This window comes from Choloepus didactylus, chromosome 5 (assembly GCF_015220235.1).
Source record: "Choloepus didactylus isolate mChoDid1 chromosome 5, mChoDid1.pri, whole genome shotgun sequence".
In the NCBI taxonomy this organism is placed as follows: Eukaryota; Metazoa; Chordata; class Mammalia; order Pilosa; family Megalonychidae; genus Choloepus; species Choloepus didactylus.
The window spans coordinates 13,375,652-13,397,404 of NC_051311.1; the positions used below are offsets into that span (position 1 = coordinate 13,375,652).

Here is a 21,753-nt window from a genome sequence, read left to right on the forward strand (position 1 = left end):
CCAGAGAGCTAGCCAGGGGTCAAACCCCACAGTGGCCTGCGAAGACAGCAATTTATTGGTCTTTACCATAGTTTATCAGTCTCTTCCTCCCGCTCTTCCCTGGATGCTGTGCAGTGTTCTAATAGCCTCTGGAGTTTAAAATAGCTGTCTCAAACAGTTCCTGCCTGTGTAATAATTGTTCTAGTGGAAGGACTGAATTCTAGAGTTTCTTACTCAACTATCTGCTCACAATCTCTTTCCTCCCAGGTTGCATCTTAGCATGGAGCACAAAGTTGTGCTCCTAGCAAGTGTGCAGCAAATGCTGGTTGACTGTTTGTAATTAAGTGACTTGCTCAAATAAAGACACTTCTAGTGCCTGACTCCTAATCACAGCTTAATAAATATTGAATGACTGAAGAAAGTTAATAAGGCATATCTATGGGAGCCCAGATAAAAAAGGAGTAGTAATAAACTACTATCTATTTAATTCAGAGATGCAGCTCTACTCGAACTAGCCCATACTACTATAAAATAACAGCTCCGGTCACCACTTTCCCTTGAGAACATAACAGTCTTCTAGCCTAGTTCTAAAAAAGAATAGCAAGTTGTTGCTGCTGCCCAATACCCTTTAGGCAAATAAATTAATTGGGATGTGTACTGCTGTTTTCACAGTGGTCAATCTTGATTAAAGCCATTCTGTCCCCCTTAGAAGTTATTTCTTTCACAATCTCCATGGAAAAAGGTTTCTTTGCCCCACTTCAGACTGTCTCTGGACCTCACCAAACCCTTGAGTGTCCAGCAGACCACCTTACCTCACTTACAGCGAGACAGCAGTGGTGTCACCTGACATACCTTGTATGCCCACCCACCTTGCTGTCACCTTCTTTCATAGCCACACCTCGTGTGCACAGGGTCTGCAATTTTACACCCTGCCTTACAGATCTTAACAAGCTTGACAAGATATAACCCGGGTCACAAATCTGGATGTTCACAGTAGTTTGGGTCACTGATGGGGTTGCATGAGAAAAGTCAAGGATTCAAGCTTGTCTGAAATTCCACTTGCTTACCCAGATGTGGTAACAGTATTTCATATCAGGTCAACCAAGCTTTCCACTGACAACATGGAGGTGCTCATGCTCAGCCCCATGTTAGAAAAACTGAAGTCTAAGTAAGTTGCTATTCCCTGAAAATGCCTGGTTCACCAGAAAACAGAATTTAAATCAACCGATTGGTTATTGCTAACTCCCTATTTCTAGCCAACTAACTTCCTCATTGCCAAGTAACAGCCTGCACTAACCATATTAGGAAATGTAGTCTCCATGAACCAATGAAGATTTTCTACCAATGTACTCCCTTTTTCTGTCTATAAAAGCTTGTTGCTCTCTTTGTTCGGTGGAATTCCTCTCTCCCTTGCGGCAACTGGAATCTCCCCAATTCATGAATTGAATCAATATATCTCTCTGAGACCTAACCAAATTTTGCTCAAGTTTTTATTTTAACACCAATAATGTGAAAAATCATGGGCACCCCCAGGGGTTTATTACTCCTAATTCCATTTGGGGATTTGGGGAACTCTTTCTCCTTTATATTTTTCCTTTGACTAGTTTGCTAGACTGCTGAGAGCCATATATGAGAAATGGGTATGTTTATTAGTTAAATTATTATCTATTATACCACGATGGGAATTTATTAGTTCACAGACTTACAGATCTGAGGCCATGAAAAGGTCTAACTCAAGGCATCACCCAGATGATAACTTCTTCCTGAAGACTGGCTACCGCTGATCCTGGGTTCCTCTGCTGCATGATAAGGAACATGGTGGCATCTTGGTCTCTTGCTTCTCTTCTGGGTTCCATTGCTCTCCATTTCTAGCTTCCATGGCTTTTTCTCTCTCATTGTCTGAATTTCATTCTCTTATCAAGGACTCCAGTAAGAGGATTAAGACCCACCCAGAATGAGGTGGGTCACATCTTGAGATCCTACTCACCAGAAGATCCTGTTTACAATAGGTCCACATCCACAGGAATGGATTAACTTTAAGAACATTCCTTTCTAGGGTCCATATTGCTTCAAACAATCACAACTGATAATCCAGTTTGTGGAGTTTTTGAACCTCCTATCTCTGGTTTCTGCACAGTTCATATATATTTCCAGTCATTAGCATCTCCACTAGCCAGTGGGAAAAGGTAGGCAAAGGAGAAGCCCAAATCTGCCCATTTTAAAAAAGAAACATTTCTTGTAAAATATTTCAAGGGAAAAGATGTTTAAATGAAGTTAAATGAGACAAATATGAGGTTTGGGACTTCAGTGGATTAAAACTGGTTATGGTTTCCCTGTGCCCTGCTAGAAAGAATAACCAGAATTAATTTGGTGGTAAGTGTTGAGAGACCAGCAACTAGCTTTGGGACACTTTTTGAAGAGTAATTGAAGATACTTCCTTGGGTTGATGGAGAATTTTATCCCTTATGCTTTAAAGACACTCTCCTTTGTAAATAATTGCACATAAAAGGTAGAAATATGCTTTTATCTATTTAAAAGCAGTACAACTTGATTTTTTCCCTTTTAAAAAATATTGTGACATTTTTGCAAAACAGTGTTTCTCAGGATGGATTTAGATGACTCACATTTGTTTCTTTTCCCTTTATTTGTTTGGAATATGCAGTGTCTGTGATTATGCACATGCATGTTCAGTATGGAGGAAACCTACAGATACTTGAAAGTTAACAACTCTGTAGTATTTAGAAAACCTAAACCTTAAAAAATGTATTAAGGCTTTGAAATGCTGAATTCACCTAGCTTAGAAAATCCAAGGACTAAACTGTATTTTGGCATCACTCCCTCCACCTTCTGCATCCCGGATTCCTGGAGGGGATCCAGGGGCTCTGGTGAGTGTGCTGAGGAGCCAGGCTGGCAGCAGACTGCCTTTCTATAACTTCCACCCAAGAGGAAGGAGAGCTCAAGGCCTCTGAATCTGCCAGAGAATGTGAGATGGAAAAATCGAATGCTGGCTTCACCCCTGCCCCCTAGGAAAATACACATGGAACTCAGAAATTCATTGCCCTGAGAGAATATTCCTTGCCTTGGAGACAAAGTCCTCCAAGTGATGGCTTTATTTATTATTTCCTATTAGAGAAGTTGTAGGTTTACAAAAAAAATCATGCAGAAATACAGAGTTCCCATATACCACCCCCACAGTTTCCCCTTGTAGTAACACTTTGAATTAGTGTGGTAGCTTGGTTACAATTGATGAAACAATAGAATTATAATTATACTATTAACTGTAGCACATAGTTTACCTTAGGGTTCACTGCTTGTGTTGTACAGACCTATGTGGTTGTTTGTTTGTTTTTTTTAATTTTTATTCCGGTAACATACAACCCCAAATTTCTTCTTTTAACTACATTCTAGTATATAATTTAGAGGGGTTAATTACATTCATGTGTTGTGCTACCATCACCATAATCCATTACAAAAGCTCTTCCATCACCCCAACAGAGACTCTGTACCAATTAAGCACTATCTTCTCATTCCCTACCCCCACCCTGGCCCCTGGTACCCTGAATTCTAGATCCTGACTCTATGAATTTGCTTCTTCTAATTATTTCATATCTGTGAGTTCATACAATATTTGTCCTTTTGTGTCTGCTTTATTTCACTCAACATGATGGCTTCTAGGTTCATTCATGTTGTTGCATGTATCAGAATCTCATTCCTTTTGATGGCAGAATAATATTCCATTGCATGTATATACCACATTTTGTTTATCCATTTATCCATTGATGAACAATTGGGTTGCTTTCATCGTTTGGCAATTGTGAATAATGCTGCTATGAACATTGGTGTTCGAATATCTGTTCAAGTCCCTGCTTTCATTTCTTTTGAGTATATACCTAGAAGTGGGATTTCCTGGTCATATGGTAATTCTATACTTAACTTTCTAAGGAATCAAAACTGTTTTCCAAAGCGGCTGCACCATTTTATATTCCCACCAATAATGAATGAACATTCTTGTTTCTCCACATGCTCTCCAACACTTATTTTCTCTTCTAATAGTAGCTGTTCTAGTTGGTGTGAAATGTTATCTCATTGTGGGTTTGATTTGCATTTCCCTGATGGCTAATGATGTTGAGCATCTTTTCATCTGGTTTTCTGGCCACTTGTAAAACTTCTTTAAAGAGATGTCTATTCAATCTGTTGCCTATTTTTAATATTTGGCTATTTGTCTTTTTGTTGTTGAGTTGCAAAATTTCCTTATATATTCTAGACACTAAACTTTTATCAGACATGGGTTTCCAAATATTTTCTCCCATTCTGTAGGTTGTATTTTCAGTCTCATGTTGAAGTCCTTTGACACACAAAAATTTTCAATTTTTATGAAGTGTCAGTTGTCTACTTTTTCTTTTGTTGCTTGCACTTTCAGTATAAAGGCTAAGACTCTGTTGCCTGAAACAAGGTGTTCTAGTTTGCTAATGCTGCCAGCATGCAAAACACCAGAAATCGTTGATAAAAGGGGGTTTATTTGGTTACACAATTACAGTCTTAAGGCCATAAAATGTCCATCAACAAAGGGTACCTTCATTGGAGAAAGGCCATTGGCACCAGAAAAATCTCTGTTAGCTGGGAAGGCACATGGCTGGTGTCTGCTTGCACCCAGGTTGTGTTTCAAAATGGCATACTCCAAAATGTCTGCATCAGCTTCCAATGGCCATCCTCAAAAATGTCTCTTTAAGTTGCAGCTGCAAGCTCCTTATGGCTGAGCCTATATAAGGCTCTAGCAAACCAATCAAGGCCCATGCTGAATGCGCATGGCCACACCTCCATGGAAATCATCCAATAAAAGCCATCACCTACAGTTGGGTGGGTCTCATCTCCATGGAAACACTGAACCAATAGGTACCAACCTAATCCACACTGATATGCCTGCCCCCACTAGATTGCATTACAGAATATGGCTTTTTCTGGGGGACATAATATATACAAACTGGCACATAAGGTCTTATATGCTTCCCTATGTTTTCCTGTGGGTGATTTATAGTTTTGTTTCTTCTATTTAGGTCTTTGATCCATTGTGAGTTCATTTTTGTATGTGATGTGAAGGGGTTCAACTTCATTCTTTTGCATGTAGATATCCAGTTTTTCCAGCACCATTTGTTGAAGAGACTATTCTTTCCCCTTTAATGAATTGTCAAAATCAATTGGCCATTCAGAAGTCCTTTTTTTGTTTCTGTGATGTTGGTGTTAATATTTTCCCTTTCATTTCTGATTTTAATTATTTGCATCCTCTCTCTCTTTTTTTTTTAATCTAGCTAAAATTTTATTGACCTTTTCAAAGAACTGACTTTTGGCTTCATTGATTCTATTATTTTTTTTGTAATTCTATATTTCATTTATCTCCACTCTAATCTTTATTTCTTTCTTTCTGATTGCTTTGGGTTTAGTTTGCTGTTCTTTTTCTGGATCCTGCTGTTGTGAGGTTAGGTCTGATTTGAGATTTTTCTACCTTTTTTAATGCGAGCATTTAGAGCTATAAATTTCCCTCACAGCACTGCCTTTGCCACATCTCATAAGTTTTGGTATGTTGTGTTTTCACTTTCATTCACCTCAAGATATTTCCTAATTTCCCTTGTGATTACTTCTTACCCCATTGGTTGTTTAAGAGTTACACATATCTGTGAATTTTCCAGTTCTTCCTCTGTTATTGATTAGCACTTTCATTCCATTGTGGTCAGAGAAGATGCACTGTATGACTTTGATAATTTAAAATTTATTGAGACTTGTTTTGTGTCCTAAAATATGGTCTCTCCTGGAGAATGATCTATGTGCACTAGAGTGGAATTTGCTTTCTGCTATTGTTGGGTGAAGTGTACTATATATGTCTGTTAGGTCTAGTTGGTTTGTAATAATGTTCAAGTCTTCTATTTATTGATTGATCTTTTGTCTAGATATTTTCTGCATTATTGAAAGTGATGTATTGAAGTCTCTTACTATTACTGTAGAATCATCTATTTCTCCATTCAAATCTGTCAATATTTGCTTCATATATTTTGTGGCTTTGTCATGAGGTGCATAGAAATTTATAATTGTTATGGCCTATTGTTGAATTGATCCCTTTAGTAGTATATGGTGACCTTTGTTATCCTTCATTACTGCTTTTGACTTAAAGTCTATTTCATCTGATATTAATATAGCTACTCCTGCTTTCTTTTAGCTACTATATGCATGGCATACTTTTTTCATCCTTTCACATTTGAACTATGTGTCTCTTTGAATTTAAGGTGAGTCTCTTGCAAACAGAAGATAGTGTTTTATGCTGTTTTATACATTCTGTGAGTCTCTGCCTTTTGATTGGAAAGTTTAATCTATTTACATGTAAGTAACTAATAAAGTAGGACTTTCTTCCACCATTTTACCACATGTTGTTTGTAAGTTTTCTACTTTTTTGTCCTTCAATTCTTCCATTAATGTCTACTGTTCCAGTTTGCTAGAGCTGCCATTATGCAAAATAACAGAAATGGGTTGGCTTTATAAAGGGGATTTATTAGGTTACAGATTTATAGTTCTAAGGCCATAAAAGTGTCCAAACTAAGGAATCAACAAGAGGATACCTTCACTGAAGAACAGCCAATGGCATCTGGAACACCTCTGTCAGCTGGGAAGGCATGTGGCTGGCATCTGCTGGTCCTTTGCTCCTGGGTTCTGGTTTCAAAATGGCTTTCTCCAAAATGTCTCTGGGCTTCTGTCTCTCTTAGCATCTCTCAGCTCCCTGCTTCATTTGTCTGGGGCATTTCTCTCTAAACATCTGGGAGTCCTCTCTTAGCTTCTCCAGGACAAACTCTTAGCTTAGCATCTCCAAACGTTCTTCTGCCTGCATCTCCCAGCATCTCCAAGCATCTCTGTCAGCTCCAGCTTCTGTCTCTCTTCCTGAGCTTCTTAAGGGACTCCAGTGATCTAATCAAGACCACCTTGAATGTGCAGGGCCACACCTCCATGGAAATAATCTAAATGAAAGGTCTCACCCACAGTTGAGTAGGTCACATCTCTATGAAAATAACCTAATCAAAAAAATCCCACCCTAATCAAAAGACTAATAAGTCTGCCCCCACAAGATTTCATTAAAGATCATGGCTTTTCTGGGGGACATAAATAGATCCAAACCAGCAGATCTACTTTCATATTTAATTTATTTTTGTTTTGTATTATTTTGAGCCCCTTCTTATTTCTTTCTGTATATATTTTTCATATATAAATATGAAATTTGTGTTTACCAAATGAGCTAAAATTTAACATTCTAACACTATAATAATCATGTTTGATTTGATACCAACTTAACTTCAATGGCATACACTTACTATGTTCCTATATCTCACTGACCCCCACCTTTTAGTTGTATTCGTTGCAAATTATATCTTTTATATGTTGTATTTCCCAAACCATAGATAAACCATTACCATTTAAGCATTTTCAATTTTGAGGCTGAAAGAACTAAAAAGTGGAACTGCATACCAAAAAGTACAAAGCAATAGTACTGACATTTATAGTTACTCATACAGTCACCTTTACTAGAGGCTTTTACTTCTTTCTGTTATTTCAAACCACTGTCTACTTCTCTTTCACTCTGAAGAGCTCCCTTTAGTATGGCCTGAGGTCACATCTAATGGTGACAAACTCCCTCAGCTTTTGTTTAACTTGGAATGTATTAATCTCTCCATCATTTTTGGAACAGTCTCACCATATATAAAATTCTTGGCTGGAAATTGTTTTCTCTCAGCACTTTAAGCATTCATCCCACTGCCTTCTTGCCTTCTTGGTTTCTGATGAGTAATCAGGACTTGATCTTATTGAGACTCCCTTGTGCATAGAATGTTGCTCCCTCTTGTAGCTTTCAGAACACTCTCATTGTCCCTGGCATTCAGCAGTTTGACTACCATGTGTCTGGCTGTGATTCTCTTTGAATTTAACTTGTTTGGGGTACATTGGGATTCTTGAATGTGCATATACGTATCTTTCATTAAATTTGGGATTTTTTTTGCTATTATTTATCTGAATATTCCTTTGGCCCCTTTGTCTCTTTCTTCTTCTGGGACTCCCATAATGTGTACATCAGCACCATCTGGGGCTGTTCCACAAGTCTCTTAGAGTTTAATTTTTTTTAAATTGTTTTTCCTTTTGCTCCTCAGTTCAAATAATTTTATTTGTCATGTCCTCAAGTTCACTGATTTTTTCTTCCACCAGCTCTAATCTACTGCTAGGGAAGTTTTCATTTCAGTTATTTTGATCTTCAATTCCAGTATTTCTGTTTGTTTCCTTTTTAAAATTTTTATCTTTTATTGAGATTTTCTTTTATCCATTCATTGTTTTCCTGATAACTTTTAGTTCTTCCTGTGTATTTTCCTTCATCTCCTTGAGCATGTTGAGGATTATTTCTCAAAGTCCTTTTCTTATGTATCCAAATCTGGTCTTCTTTGTTGATGTTTTTGAGATTTTTATCTTGTTCCTTTGGATGGGCCATCATTTCTTGTTTCTTTGTTCATCTTATAATGCATTCCTGCACATTACATTTTAATATTTTAAAGCATTAAACTCTGGGATTTAGTCTCTGAGCTGTCTGTTCCTTAAATTTGTATCTAGCTAAGGATCTGACAGAGATTCCTTGAGTGCCAGGAGCTAACAAAAATGCAAAACAAACAAACAAACAAAAAACACCTTTCACCGTCTGTTCTAGTTTGCTAATGCTGCAGAATGCAAAACACCAGAGATGGACTAGCTTTTATAAAAAGGGGGTTTATTTGGCTATACAGTTACAGTCTTAAGGCCATAAAGTGTCCAAGGTAACACATCAGTAATCAGGCACCTTCACTGGAGGATGGCAAATGGCGTCCGGAAAACCTCTGTTAACTGGGAAGGCACATGGCTGGCATCTGCTCCAAAGTTCTGGTTTCAAAATGGCTTTCTCCCAGGACATTCCTCTCTAGCAAGCTTGCTCTTCTTCAAAATGTTACTCACAGCTGCACTCCGTTCAGTCTCTTTGAGTCAGCATGTTTTATATGGCTCCACTGATCAAGGCCCACCCTGAATGGGTGGGGTCACGCCTCCATGGGAGTATCCCACCAAAGTCACCTCCCACAGCTGGGTGGGGCACATCTCCATGCAAACAACCTAATCCAAACATTCCAACTTAATCCCCACTATTCTGTCTGCCCCACAAGATTGCACCAAAGAATATGGCTTTTTCTGGGGGACATAATACATTCAAACCGGCACACCGTCTTTGCAGATTAGCCATGCATTGGTTGGTGCTCTCCTTCAGAGTTTAGCTCTCCTATCAGGAAGATTAGCCCTCGGCAAAAGTGAACTACAGGGTCCTCTGTCTTTTCTGATGCTGTGTCTTCTCCTGGGCTTGTGCTTGCTAGTGGCCTTGGGAATTCCCACTTACAGGAATTCCAATGCCCTGTCTACTTCCTATAAAATAGACTTTTCTCTCTTGTATGACTTAAAGCAGGTAATCTTTTGCCCCAGGACACTTTGACTTAATTGTTTCTTTCGTTTAGCTCTAGCTTTCCACAAGCTACATCTGACTACAGAGCAATTTCCTGGAGGGCAGGCCAGAGACAAGTTTCCAGGTTCAGTTTTCCAGGTTGCCACCCAATAGATTGGCCCTAACATATAGGTGCCCCAGGGTACACATAGGGATTACTCTGCACCCCTGGAACAGGACCAGGCAGCCACAATGCGTGCACGGGCTGACTCCACGCCACACCAGGTGGGGGCATCAGAGGGGCCACGAGCTTCTTCTATCATCTAAAAACATCACTCCTTTATTTCAAAGGAAAAATAAAAGACCTTCCCTACCCTGTCCAAAAAAACCCAACAATAATAATAATAATAAATCTTATTATAAACCATAAGGAAGCACTGAGAGTTTGAGCATTACTTTCTTCAAGTCTGCTGTTGGTATTTTTTGTTTTTAAATTGGTGACTATATACATATAAAAAAACCTTGAAAGCATGATCAAAGAATTTTGCTTACAGTTAAGTATTTAGAGGGCCACTTCACTTTACCGTAGTTGGGCTGTGCAGTGATCCTGTGGGGTGTGAAGCTCTCACTTTTGTATCCCAGCAGAGTTGTTAAGGGACCAGGTTCAAAAGTGATCATACTTCTAGGGCTGGCATGAGTGGCCAACTTGGGTGAAAAAGTCAGGGAGAACCATGTGTTGTTCCACAGACAAGGAAAATCCATGCTGAATCCCAAAATTCAGACATATACTGTGACTTCATGGTAAAGTTAATGTGGGAGCAGGAAAGGTGGTGAGCCCAGATGAGGCAGAGGACTAGGATGAGCTAGTTTGTCCTAATCAGGTTTTCTCATTTTTAAAGTGGGTTTATTGTAGTCATTCAGACCACAATTTAGAATGCTCTTCCGTGTGCTCCAGATTTTTGGTTTATATTAAAGGACTGTTATAAGATTTGCATCCCAAGGAAAGGCATGCTATATAAAAATGATAAAAGATTTTTGCCTAAAATAGATTCTTGGATAAAATCTAATAAAAACTAATGCAGTTGCATTTCTTGAAAAAAATTATTTTAAATGTAAACAGATCCAGTCAACTTTTTTGTTGTTGTAGAAGACTTCAGAGTAGGTAAATTGTTGTCTAATTCTTTGCTGCATACACTCACCAGAGGATAGGGGAGCAGCTGTCTTCTTGTGTCAGCATCATCTGGGGGATGAAAAGAAACGTTCCACATAGCTAAAGAGGGCATCCCAGTGCTTCCAGAGAAAGGCAATGAAAACTACAAGGAACAAAGTGCAGAATGTCCTGTTGTGAGTCTTCATGAGGGGAACCACGCAGTTGGCCACTATGGAGACAGACCAAAAGGACAGTCATGATGGGTTGCCCAGAAGATTCCGGGCAGTGGCATTCTCCAGCCCCTCCAGCTGCACCACCTGCTGCTGCTGCTGTAGCTCCATCTTGGAGATGTGGGTTTGGCATGCCTCCAGGGCCTCCTGCATGTCTTGGGCCTGTTCATAGGACTGATAATGCAATTTTCTCTTCCATGCTGGCCAACTCTTGCTTCAAGTTAAAGATTTCATTCTGGTGGAGTTGTTAAGTCATTTGGTTGTTCTTCTGATCATTCACACTTATATTGCTCCTCCTGTAAGGTCTGCGTAATTAAGGAATAGTCCCTCTGATAATGTTCCTTGAAGGTGCCAAAGAATTCCTCTAGTCTGACCTGGGTTTCCCAGATCTCCTGGATCTCATGTACTAGTGCATTAAATCCTGAGCTCTACATGCCCAGGGTGTTTGTTTTGGAGCTGGTTGCTCCTACAGCGATGTCCCCAGTTGTGCTGTTGACTTCCACTGAGCCTGATGTGGCACTAGAACATGCTACCATATTTGTACTCAACTGACAGTTTGAAATCACCCTCAAAGTCATCTCCCTATTCTCCACTTGCCCTCCCTCTAAAGAGTCATTCAGATTAGAGATGTCTGCTCTGCCAAATTTATTCTGATTCAGTGAGGCAATCCCTCTGGGCTTTGAGACCACAGCCCTTGCTGCTGAATGGGTGGCCTGGGAGAAACTGGAGAGTCCACCCTTGATGCTGTCTACCACACCCTGACTGAAGCCAGTCATCTTTGCTCCCACATCCTTCAGACCTTGGTGTATGTCCCTGAAGGCATCTTTTGGCTGCTGCAGGATCCCATTCTGTTCTACCTCCTGGAGGTTCCTGTGGTAGTGCTCAAGCTTCTTTTGCAGCTGGAGGATGGTTTGGGAGGGTTTCTGGTTCTTCTTCTCAAAGACCTGCTTGATGTGGGCTGCCTGCTGTTTGTCTGCACTGTTGGCAAGCTTCAAGTACTTGGCAACATTGTTGTCCCAGGCTGTTTGGCAATCTTGTTCTCTGAGCTTCAGGATCTTCTGCTGCAGGTGAGCAATAGCAGCCTTTGCATGCTGAGGGCCTGACATTCCATCTACAGAGTCCATGTGGATGCTGCCATCGGTATTCTGGCAGTGTGGGCTAGTCTGCTTACTTCCAACAGCTCGATCTGCTCTGCAGTTACCTCTTCTCCTAGTAGACATGCAGCAGCAGCACAAGCTATTCCCATCACAGCTGAGCTGGTGGGAGCATCTGCCATGGATGAAGACCTGGGCCAGCCTGACTGCATAACAGCTGCCATCTCCTGACCAGATCTCCTGTTGATTTGGGGACTTCTCTCTGGGGCCTCAGGCTTACCCCACCTACTATGCAAGCTCATCCTTCTTTCTATCTTGAGTGGCACTCAGATCTGCTGCAGAACTCGATTAAGAGTTGTGGGGTAGGTGGAGACACCATCAATCTCAGCACATGTTCTAGCTCTCCAAATGCATTTCAGATTCTGGCTCTGCCTGAATTTGCTGCACATTGTGTGGAGACACTGATGACCTCCTGCTCTGGTGCTGGAAGGAATGCTTCGGGCATTGGCCAATCACATTAATGTTCTCCAAAGCATAGTGGGTCATTCTAGACAACTTTTGTTCCAATTCTTTCTACTTTCTGGGTTCTGCATCTTGGGGTTTGCCTCCAGGATCAGGGTCTTCATAGAACGGTTCACTGCCTAAAGGCCCCATAAGTAGACTTAATATGCTTATTTGCAAACTCAAAATGATTGAACATACCAAGGCTGTCAAATTAACAGTGACACATGCAGTTTTGCTTCAACAGTGACTGCACATGCAGCTGTGAGATGGAGGCCCATGCCTTCATCACTCTTCCTTAAGTACATCTGTGATGTACAGCCATCCTTGCAGGAGAAGCTCCTCAAAATCCCAGCAATAGCTTTCCTTTCTTTGCATAGATGAGGATGAACAGTTATAATCCAAAATGTTTCCCCCAAATTAATTTTCACTTTGGTTTGTACCAGCTCTTGCTGGGGGAAAAATTCCATTATCTTTTTTTATGACTGCCAGCAGGGTCTCTTGGAGATAACAGTATCTTAAAAGTTTTAAGGGCTGAGGATCCAAGAGTATAAGTAATGGCCTGGGAGCTTGTCAGAACTGACTGCTTCCTTTCCCTTATAAAACTGCTATCTACATCAATCTATGTTTATTTTTCTTCTGCTTTTTAATTTGCTTAATGGACTTGAGCTGAAGACTTTCCTCCCTGGCTGAGGAAAGTAAAGCCCAATAAACCCTTAAGGGCTTAACCATCGTGGTTCAGCACTTCTTGGGATTATTTCTTCTGACTTTCATCTTTCCTGCTGCAGAAACAATGGCTGAGATGCATCCTGGCCTAACCCTATGACTTTGGGGTCTGGGAAGCAGTAAACAGGGCAAGTCACGCTCTCCTCCTCTCCTTATTCTCTCCTGTCTACTCTGCTTCTTTCTCCCTTCCTGTCTCCTCTCATTTATTCTTTCTTGGCAGACTTCAGCCTCGTTCAGTCCCCTGTTCTCTCTTTCTTTCTTTTTTGGTGCTATTTTATCTATGTTCATTTTGTTTATTTTTCCCACACTTTCTTCAACTTATTCATAGATGAGAAAACTCTGTAGCTTTCCATTCCAGCTTACCTTACCACATGCTGGAGGGTTGGCATGATAAATGAGATGTTACCCGTGGGTTCAAGAAGCTTATACTCTAGAGGAAATGAGTGTTGGGCATGTGGGTCATGGTGAAACAAAAACCTTGTTTTGTTGGGGAATCAGGGAATGCAAAGTTGAGAGAGAGAATCTAAGGATGGATGGTTTTGATGGCAAGGCTGAAGACTAAAGAATCTGATGTTCTGGTTTGATACTCAGATCCCTTTTGATCACTAGATTTAGAAACCAGACCTACTAAATCAACATTTGGGGGATGGAGCCCAGGAATCTGCATTTCCAGCAAATATTTCAGATGATTCATTAGAAGTTGGAGAATCACTGAGCAATAGGGGGCCTTAAAATTCATGATTTTTAAAAATTCTCCTATTTTTATACTGTCTTCAGATGTCCTAAGCATATCTTTTACAATTAGTATATTTTATTAATTGCCTTTATATCTATTTTGCTTACTGACCTGACACATTTGGGCTTATTCCCATCACCTACACTTAGTACCACGTTTTTTTCTTTCCCTATATTTTCCCCACTTTCTTGACATCTGTTGAGTTGATAATTCTTTTTTTTTTTGGTGGTGTTTCTTTTGGATGTGCTTGTTTCTTTCTTATGCTGGCTTGATTATTATAGTTTGTATTCCTTCACTTTTGTTTCAATGTCTGTATGGTATTTCACATTTTCCTAATGGTGCCTAGAGTTATGCAGTGCCTGTATCCGCCTCTCAAACAACAGAAGGCACTATTAGTAGGTGAGCCTGCTTTATTTACTTTCCATTTTATTTTCCCCAACTTCATGTTATTGCTATCTGGAATTTTAGGTTTATCTTTTTAAAGGCAAAAATACAATTAATTATTAGTATTTTGGTATCATTAGTTAGCTATTTCAAGATATTTTAACAGCATCTTTCTTGCTAAAGAATATACCCTTTAAAAGTTTCTTTTAGGAAGGATCTACAGGTAGTCAACATTCTAAGCTTTTATGTGTTTGGAAATGACTTTATTGGGTGTTCACAACGGAATGATATTCCACCGTGGTTCAGGCTGACGGTAATTATCTCCCATCACTTGGAGGGTCTCACTCCACTGTCTTCTGGCATCTGCAGCTGTTGAGATATCTCTTCCTCTCTGTGGCAGACTGGCTTTAAGGTGCCCCCAGAGCCCCCACTCCTGGTGTCCATGCTCTTATCTAAATCCCCTCCCTCTGACTGTGACCTGTGACTTGCTTCTAATCAATAGAATATGGCCAGGGTGATGGGATGCCACTCCTGTGATCATGTGGCCTTCTATAAGACTCCGCTTGCTTGCCAACTGGCTATAGCCCAGACTTGCTCTCCTTGCCGGCTTTGAAGGAGCAAGTAGCCATGAGCATCACAATCACAAGGAAATGCATTCTGTCAACAACCTGAGTGAGCTTGGAAGTGGACCCTTCCCCAGTTGATCTTCCAGATGAGAACTCATCCCTGGCCAACATTTTGATCTGTAGACTTGCAGAGAGCCCAGCAAAGTTGTGTCCAAATTTCTGACCCGCAGAAACTGAGTTAAGAAATGTGTGCTGAGTTAAGCTGCCAAGTTTGTGTTCATATTTTATGCAGCATAGAAGAATTAATACTTCATCCCTACTGCTGCTCATTTGTATGTAATCTGCTATCTCTCCCTCATAACTTCCAAAAATATGTCTCTTCTTCCTTGACGTCCTACAGTTTCACAATGAAGTGTCTGGGTGTGGTTTTATTTTTCTTTACCTGACTCCACACTTGGTATGCATATCATATATGAAGACTCATCTTTTTTTCCCTTCAATTCAGGAAAATCTTCAGCCATTAGCTCTTCAAACATTGCTACTTCCTCATTCTGCATATTCTCTACTTCTGGAACTCCTACTGCATCTCAATCTGCCCTCCGTGCAGCATGGCTTCTCTTCCACATTTTACATTTATCTGTGTTTCGTTGGTATCAGTCACTCAGCACAATATGCAGCACCCTAATTCTGTGGCTATCCCTTCTATTTATTTCAAAATTTCAGTTAATAGTTTTCCTTTGAGTTGCAGTACTAGTCTTTTGCAATCTCCTCTGTTCTGGATTCATACATTCCTGGTTCTTTTTATTTCATAATGTCTTGTTCTTGCTTTAAGTTTGCAGGCTCACCTTGGAAAGGGTTTGTGTGTGTATGTGTGTGTGTGCTCTTGCACATACGCACGGTACCTTTTCCACACATGTTTCTAGGTCAATATCCTCTATCTGGATATTTCACAATTGCTTCCATTTCATCAGGATCCCCAGTTCAGAACCAGGTCTTCTACTGGTGTGTCTTGTGGGGACCACAGCTCCCATTGCTAACCCAGCAAGGGTGAGCTCACTCTTGATTGTGCAGCAGCCTCCACCCCCTCTCACCACATCAGACAGAAGTTCTGTGTGGTTTAAAAACCTAGCAAGGAGGCTGCATTCAAATGGGCCTTGAATCTCAGCTGCATGTCTCAATCTTGATGTCAGTGGGAAGGATTCCGTTCCCACTACCTGCTGTGTGTTCTGTTGTGTTCGTGGTCTGTGAAGCCATTCATTTTGTGTTTTAGCATGGTTATGGTATTTTAAATTAATTTATTTTGATCTATTGATGCCATATGTTTGGAATGCAGGTAGGGGATAAACACAAAATTACAACACTATCATTGTTGGAGGTTCCAGGAATCACTATTGTTACATTTTTCTTACTGTCATATTTGGCTAGCATAGAGTATTTTCACATTGATTACATGCATCTTGGAATCACTGACCAAACCCTCTTTTGTCATTGTTTTCAGAAGCAGTCTATGAAGAACTCCTTAAGGATCAGCCTTGTTACATTATAGTCCCACCTCACTAAGTTGGTATTATCTGAGTATATCAACCACTTTAGTAGGGAAGTATGACATTGAATTACATTTGGCTTAAAATAAAAAAACAATCTACCATGAGACGAAGTATATTTTAAAATAATAAATGCAGGCTCTGAATGGATTTCTGAAAAAGAAGTTACAATGATGTTCTGAGCTGCAGACGTGTCGTAGGATGGGGGCAAGTGCACGAGGCTGTGAGAGGCAGTTGGGAACTCTGAGGCCAAGTCTGCCTGAATGTGAGTCCTGGCTCTGCCCCTTACTACTGGACAATCTCGGGTTCTCTTGGCCTCAGTTTCTTCATCTGTAAGATTGGAAAAATCATCAAACCTCCTTTACAGAGTGGGTGTGAGAATAAAGTGAGTCACCTGGAGTGCCTGGCACTTTGTGGCAGATGGTAAGTGCTGAGTAGAGGCCAGCACTGAACTGGCAGCTTTGAGGAGGACGATGGGCATTCGATGGGTAGGAGCTGGAGTATCTGTCAAGAAGAATCAATGTCTTTCTCTTCTAACTGGGCTTTGCATGGGTGGCAGATTGAATTGTGAGCCCCAATTTCCACATGCTCTTAATCTGCATTCCTCTGGGTGGCAACCCATTGTCAATAGGACCTCTTGAAGACGTTATTTTTAATTAAGGTGTGGCCCAATTGAATGAGGGTGGGCCTCAATCCAGATTAGTGGAGGTCTTTTAAAGGGAACCAGAAGTTACTGAGGTGATAAAGGAGAGTACATCACCATGTGAAGGGAGACGGAAATTCAAGCCAAAGGACCCTGAGGATTGCCAGCATCAGAACGCTACAGTCTTTGGAAAGAAAGCAAGCCTTTCTGATAGCTTGATTTTGGACTTCTTCTAGCCCACAAACCATGAGCCACTACATTCCTGTTTGTAAGCCAGTTCATTGCCTGGTGTTTGTCACAGCAGCTCTGGCAGACTGACAGCATGTGATGAGATTCGTGGTCTTTGTTATCTTCAGTTTTGTGTTTTGATCAAATTAAGATAAAAAGATGTCAACTTCAGTATCTGTAGTCCAGATGAAATCTTCCCACAGACATGGAATTCAACACAATTATGAAAGTTTCAGTTTGTTTGTGGGGCAGACTCTTGCACCCCATAACGTCGGACTCCAAGTAGGAAGTGGGGTCGGTGTTGGTCTGCGTCCTTCGGAAGGCCATGGTTCCTGATGCTTGGCTGGCTCCTCACATTTCATTCTCCTTTTCCTGAATTCTTGCGTCTCAGTCTCTGGAGATGCTTAAGTCTAGGCCTTACCATCCCATGCATGTGGAAGTGTCCAGAATCCTAAAAATGCCTCGGCAGGACCACCTGCTTCGGATCTTGTCTTTGCCTGTAATACCTACATGTTTGTAAAATCCTAAAAGAAACACTTGCCTTTGGGGGTGTTATGACATAAAACATCGAGACTGCTGAGTCATCCCGCAGCAGCAGGAGAACGTGCCTCTGTCCTTCCGCCGGGTCCTCAGGAAAACACTGGAGTAAACAAACCCTTCCTCTGCTGCAATTATTCAGTTCCACAGTAGTTCTTTCCAAAATACACTTCTCTTTGCCAATGACTCTTTCACTTTGTTTCACTCTACCTCAGTTGTTCCTAACCTTTTCGGAGTGGTCTCCTCTGAAAAGCTGATGGAAACCATAGTTCTAGAACAATGTGCATTCACATAGACATGCAAATACTCACAGGGAGTTCACGCCTGAAACTTGTCGTGCACAGCACGTAAGAGTCCCCACAGCTGAGGCTTGTCAAATCCTGGTTCATTTCTGCACTTCCAGGAAGTGGAGATCATTCAGCTGCCTTATACGCTCCTGTCCCAAGGGGTTATAAATGAGATCCTGAGGTGTCTATTTCAATCTGTGGAAAATGTTTCATTGCCAATTAAATACCAACTAAGGAAAGGCAGAAGCTGATTTTATGAAACTGAAAATGCATTGCCATCTCATTTCTCAAGGAACTGTTTCACCAACGGAAAGATAATTGTGCTGAACTTAACACGCCTGCATCGTGGATTCTAATATTTTGAAGAGAAACCGGACTTATTTACTGCGAAACCTAATATTACAACTCCCCCCTTCAAAAAAACAGAACACATAAAAGACTGAGCTCTGTGTTATTTCCTTATTTTCCTTCAGAAGGCATAATTTGTTGCTTGATATTTGATGTTGTTCTAACAGTATTTTCTTTTAAATGGGCAGATTTTGATTCATTGCCAGAAGTGATATTGTTTTGCTAGGAACAAAGTCTTTTATCTCAGATGTTTTCTCCAAATGTAATATAGCAGTACATATTTCTGGAGGAACTCATTAGTTTGAAATACAGCTTGAACAAAGAGTTGATGGATGTGCATCACTAATTTCATTTCTGTTGTTCTTTCATGCTAAGTAGAATGAAGGCCCAAAAGACTAACCACCATTATTGTGGTAAATGCTGAAATGTCAAGGGTTGTGGGATCGTACTCATCCTTCTGGGCCTGATAGTCCCATGTCTGGAGACTAAGGACCATGATTTACAAGAATCTCAAAGACAACATCCTTATCTGGACAACATAGAGTTGGCCATAGGCAGAATCATCTGGAAGGGAGATTCCTGCTGTCTCACCACCCACCTCTTCCTCAAGGGCAACCCTTACTCCATCCCATGCACCTGGAAGTATCCAGAATCCTAAAAAATGCCTCGGCAGGACCACCTTCTTTGACTCTTGTCTTTGCCTATAATACAAACAGTTCACTGCCCTCTGTCCTGTCCTCTGAGGCCCGTTCTCTGCAATTAGTACTCAGGTTTGACAGTGGTTCACTGCATTTTAAAATGAGTCTTCTCTTATTGAACCTTATAGGAAAAACCATACTGTGGATTACAGGCCGCAGGCAGGAGTGGTAAGGGAGAGATTCTGGTTACAGAACTCAAATTGTTTCACATACAGAATGGAAAGAGGATACTGGTAGGGTCATTGGTGATACTTCTTAAAGGCCCAACTTTCTGAGTCTTAACTGGAAATCAACCAAACTATTCTTTTCAGCTCAGCTGAAAAGGAAGCCAGGTATACACAGCATGTAGCAGCAGAGATTATAGCAAGCCCAGCATTATCGATACAAAGGACCAGCCCTAGACTGATAAGGTCACAGAGGAACATCTGAGGTTTCCAGAATACAATTTTATGTCTGACCACATCTAAGCTGACAAGTGTGCTAGGCAGAGATGTCTGGGCAGTGGAGAGAAACAACTATGGCTAATGCTGGAAGTTCCCATGATACATACGTGATACATACCATCCCCGATACATACCATCTCCTTGCATAACTCTTGCACTGGCTTCCTATAGAGACTACTTAGCAAGAAAGTCCTGTTAAAAAATGATCTCTACCCTGTTTGGGGGAAAAAAAGACATATCCTTGGAATCATCACTTTCTATACAATCAAAGATACCATGACTATGTATATATTATGGGTCCCTTTTAGAAAATTCTATTGAAATTCATGAGTCTTTACAAGCCTGGATAAATATATCTTTTTCCCTCCCATTCCTTCAGGTAGACCTCAAAGTCTGCTATTTCACTTTGCAAAAAAGAAATACTTTATTTTCTGGGAACATATTATGAAATTCACTGTATCTAATAGGAGTCAGAAGCAGCTTTGGTGGGAAATCTCTGTTTCCTGTTGCCTCACTGTCTGTAAGGAAGGACTTTATAGTGTCCCCAGGCAGAAAGTCACAATTTGCATTTTGGAAATATAAACAAAACAAGTATAAAAATGGAGATGGGCTGCAGGACTAATGAACAAAAGCCACACACACACACACACACACTCCCACACACAAATGAGGATGTCAGGCTAACTCACAGGATGTTGGCTGATTGCAACAATTTATGGTTATTGTTTGCTGCTTTGCAAATAGATGCTTTTTCTCAGACACGCAATATATAACAGTAAGGGAGCCCAGAGTCCCCCCATTTCATCAATTAAGCTAACACATGCGCCCCATGGCTGCTTGCTTTACAGGGAGTGGAGCAAACAGTTCCAGCCTCACTGCTGCTTTGGAGACACTTTGAACATGTTTTTTCAATAAAAGCTACACCATGTAACTTGCTGGGTCAATAATGGAGCAGAAAAAAACATTTCACTTGGCAAACAAAGTAACCAAGCCTCTAGATTGTCTTAGAGTCAAAGTGAAGGAAGGGGTTTAGAAAGACTGTGCTCTCTAAACACTTTCCTTGTTTTCTTGAATTTGTTGACATTTGGCCCCCTGTCCTCTAACAGTTTAGCTCCTACATTTAGGGCTTTGATCCATTTTGAGTTAAGCTTTGCGTGTGATGTGAGGGAAGGGGCAAATTTCATTCTTTTGCATGTTGCCCCAGCTCCATTTGCTCACTGCCAGTGCTTCTCTGTAGTCTTGCATTCACAACTGGAATATGTTCAAATGAATATAAATTTCATATTTATAGCTTCAAAGATATGGAAAGAAGGTTTGGTGCGGTACCTCTAAATACTGCTGTCTTGGGGTAGAAAAATTACAGGATACAAATATATGCCATTCAATTTCCTGATGTTTCAGCATGTGGTACAGGCCCAGCAGCTCCCTTCTTCTCCCCTCTGAGGTCATGCGAAGAAATCATGACCCAAGTCGGCTTGCTTTGGCGGCTGCAGCCCTGGCTGCCAGGTGAGAGCTGGGAATTGCTCCCGGCAGATTGTCAACCTCTTTCTGCCTTTGTCAGTGTTAGAGGTGTGGGCAGACACACACATTACATCTTTTGCAACTCGATACACACATTTTAATCTGTGTATATGGAGTTTAATCCTTCACACTCTCATGCAAACCGTGTAAATCTGTTGGCCGGTTGCCACCGTCGTGGCCCCACACACAGATGCACATGCAGATGAGTCTGTGATTCTTACACCTCATGGATGACAGCTGGCCTGGGTTCACCCCTGCAAGCTGTCAGGACCTCCCAACCATCCAAGTTTTTATTTTTGAAAACACTTCTCCAAACCTTACTTCCTTTGCTTTTGAGATTAGCCAGAAGCTCACACTTTCTGTTTTTTACTCAACTTGATGAGACCCAGAAAGAATATCAAACATCACAAAGGCTGTTTCTCACAGACGCTGGCATGCATGGGTGCATAGTGATGAGTGAGCAATGACTCGGTAGGAACAATCCGTGCAAGGACAGGTGTAGAAAAAGGTGAGAATCTTTCATGGAACAAATGTCTCTCTACTGTGTCCTAAGCAGGTGCTTGGTGCCTCCAACTTGGATGGAGGTTTGGAAATGGAAACTCATTTCTTTTAAAACATTTTTTTTAAAGTTATAAATGATCACCAAGCTATAAAATCTGCTCA

At 40.8% G+C, this 21,753-nt stretch overlaps 1 pseudogene; it reads right to left on the reverse strand.

The window, feature by feature from the left end:
* Positions 1 to 10,690: 10,690 nt before the first annotated feature.
* On the reverse strand, positions 10,691 to 12,582 carry LOC119534816 (annotated as a pseudogene).
* Between the last annotated feature and the right edge of the window lie 9,171 nt (positions 12,583 to 21,753).